At 33.4% G+C, this 3,251-nt stretch overlaps 1 long non-coding RNA gene across 1 annotated transcript; it reads left to right on the top strand.

Moving 5' to 3' along the window:
* Positions 1 to 1,656: 1,656 nt before the first annotated feature.
* On the top strand, positions 1,657 to 2,415 carry LOC120528642. The gene is made up of 3 exons (XR_005633580.1): positions 1,657 to 1,729; positions 1,889 to 1,963; positions 2,191 to 2,415. It is a non-coding gene; the product is annotated as an uncharacterized LOC120528642 (long non-coding RNA).
* Positions 2,416 to 3,251: the final 836 nt, after the last annotated feature.

Raw genomic sequence — 3,251 nt, 5'->3', positions numbered from 1 at the left:
TTTTATTTCTCTTTTAGGTAACTCGCTATCCTCAGAGGGATTACTCAGTTTAGCCACACTGCAAGAGTGGTCCTGAAACTGTTGTAGGCTTTGCTTTTCAATAGGCTCCCCTATAAAAGCTGCTAATTTGCACTTTTAGAACATTAGCACATTATAACAATGTAGATGAGAACAGGCTATGTAGCCCATCAAAGCTCAATAATCCTATCAACTTCTGAATTTCTCCTGCTTTATATTTATTGCAGATTGTGTTCAATTCAAAGGGTGTGTGTTTATTTATTTATTTTTGTAATTACTTATCTATCTGAGTATTTATTTATTTAAAGAGCTTCTGTAAAAAGACACATTTTCCAAATGGGAACAAATAAAGTTCTCTATGTAAGTTGTGTTTATCATGTCTAACTTTGACAGTCCTTAAAGTCCTACTGTTTACCACACTACTTGGAAACGTTTTCTGTGTGTCTACAGTTCTCTGTGTGAAGAAAAACTTCCTAATGTTTATTTGAAATTTATCCTTAAAATGTTTAGAACTGTGTCCCCATGTTCTTGTTGAACTCATTTTAATGTGCCAGTCTTAACCTACTTTACTAATTTTCTTCACAATTTTAAACTTCTATGTCACTTCTTGGAATGTTGGCTCATACTATTGTTCATGGAAGCAAGCACCATTATAATAAGATTAGTTATAATGGTTAAATAATTGGTCACTAAGCAGTCTTATGGAAGTTTTAGTATCTTTACTCCTAGTTGGAAGTTCTAGGGAGTTAAAGAAATAAATCAATGCTTTCTTAAAATCATGCCAACACAGAGGTTTCTAATGTGTAGAATTAACTTTTGGTCTAATGGTTCCTCTTTTTAACTGTTCATTTCTTGCCATTACATGAATTCAGCTCTAATAATAAATCCAGGAATCTTAACAAAGTATCACAGGCAAAGTGTATAGCAGTGGTCCCCAACTCTGGTCCTGGAGGGCTGCAGTGGCTGCTGGTTTTCATTGTAACGCTTTTTGCTTAATTAGTGACCTGTTTTTTGCTGGTAATTAACTTCTTTTGAATTAATTAAGTAAGTAATTGACTTACTCTTGAAGACTCAGACCCCTTAATTGTTTCTTTTTCCTTAATTAGCAGCCAAACAGTAATGAAATACAAAATGAGCCAAAACATGACCAGCAAACTGTGTCCATCACAGTATCTGAAAATAAAGAAAGATGAAGGTCTCAGGAATGTTGATCTGCTCAGATCCCCAAAACATTTTAACAGAACTCTTAGAAAAGAGGAAATCAACAATTTCAGAAATGTGTGCCATTGCACTATGAGAGCAGCAACAAGCCATGGAACTAAAGAACGGGTTTAATTAACAACAAGAATCAGCGCTTGATTGATCAACTGGTTGGAGTGAAATTGGTTGAAGTTTGAGGCCCTGATGTAGCTGGTCTTCCATTGGCTCTTTTATTTCACATCTCATTTCTGTTTGGGTGCCATTTAAGGAAAGAAATGAAGCAATTTAGAGGAACAATGAAGAAACTCAACGGAACAAATCTTAAAAAACAAGTCAGTTAAAATGAATTCAAAAGGCGTTAATTAGCAGCAAAAACAGGTCACTAATTAAGAAAATACTTAAATGAAAATCTGCAACCACTGGGGCCCTCCAGGACCGGAGTTAGGGACCCCTGGTGTATACGTTCTGAAATGCCAGTATTTCAAATCAGGACTAACACTAAAAAGCACATGTAAGTTGATTTGTCTATATTTGGTAAGCTTTCTCAACATATTTGTCTGTTTTTCCTTTTCAGTTGAAGGCAGATAGTCATGATGGTGTTATCATGATGAGTTCAGAATTATATTTTAAAGAGTAGGATTATATTTTCTATCAATCTCTCTCTTTGCAGTACAGTTTTAAACATTGTGCACCAAGGATAATATTAACACTCCTGATGACCTGGCAGTTTAGAAAACAAGAGCCTGTAAGTAATGCTAGATAGCAATTCCTTAGTGTGCCTATTTGGAAGACCATTTTATAAAGAAAAACCTGCAATGTGTTTTTTCTGAATCTGTTTTAAAACAGAATCCTAGAGGAGTCCAAACTAAATTAATTATGTATTCCAAATATAACTATATGTTACTATAACTGAATTAGGAGACAAACTCACTTTATTGTTTATACTATAACCAAATTTTAATTTCATTTCAGGAGTATGGCACTGGCCAATTATTAAACCAAATCAAAACCCTCTGAGGGAAAACCATGATGGCCTCTTACATCCAGAGTTCAGCACCTAGCCAAACTTAGCTGGCACTTTTCCCATCTGTGTACTTGGTGCTATGAATGCTTTATATTACCTATTGACTTAGCCTGCATCGATCCTCTAGAATGTATCGCACAAATCATTTTGCACTAAACTGCTGAATCAATAAAGAAATCTCCTGGAAAATTTATATTAAAAAGTCTCTGTTTGCTTAAATGAGTTTCACGCAGACTCTATTGAATATTTTGCTGATGAATTGAATGAGTTTAAATTTGAACATACCAGGCCCATTAAAGTATGAATTCTTAAATCAAATTCTGCCATTTATGATTGAAATGAGATTTTCCCTGCTATGGACTGGCTGCTATATAAATCAGTTATGCGTTTTACAGTGAACAATAAACAAGACATAATTCTTTTAAACAGAAAACGGGTCCTTTAAATCTTTAGATGCATCTTTTATTAATACTGTTTTAATTTTATGGTAGTTGAAATTGATATCTAACCACTTATAAAGAGATTTCTATGAGGCCTACAAAGTTTTGGTTTAAGAAAAGACAATTTTCAATTTGTTTGTATTATTTTATAAACCTAGTTTTGTTACTTATGATTACTGTGATTTTAAATATGAACTAGCATATTAAATTATGTGCCATATGAATTTCTGTGTGTATTTTATATGTATACAGCACTCTTTATAAATGAGGGGACAAAGTTAAAATGTTTTTTTGCAAAATGTACAAGCAAATTGGATATTAGATGAAAACATAAACGTAGCAGAACAGAATGAATCCTTTTCATTTCTGTATATTTCCACAAATAGCTTAACTGAAAGTATTACCACTTTTTATGTTCTTTCCCTTGGCACCATATTTGAGTAAATGGTTGGAGCAATTGTTGGAGATTCTGTAATGCAATCTAATATAATCTGTGGTATTAGAAATAGGAATAGCAAAGAGGTATTGTACCCTGTTCTAAGAAGTCACGTACCAGAATCAAAATTCCA

This window comes from Polypterus senegalus, chromosome 4, assembly GCF_016835505.1.
Source record: "Polypterus senegalus isolate Bchr_013 chromosome 4, ASM1683550v1, whole genome shotgun sequence".
Classification (NCBI taxonomy): Eukaryota; Metazoa; Chordata; class Cladistia; order Polypteriformes; family Polypteridae; genus Polypterus; species Polypterus senegalus.
This window is presented reverse-complemented; position numbering and strand designations above follow the sequence as displayed.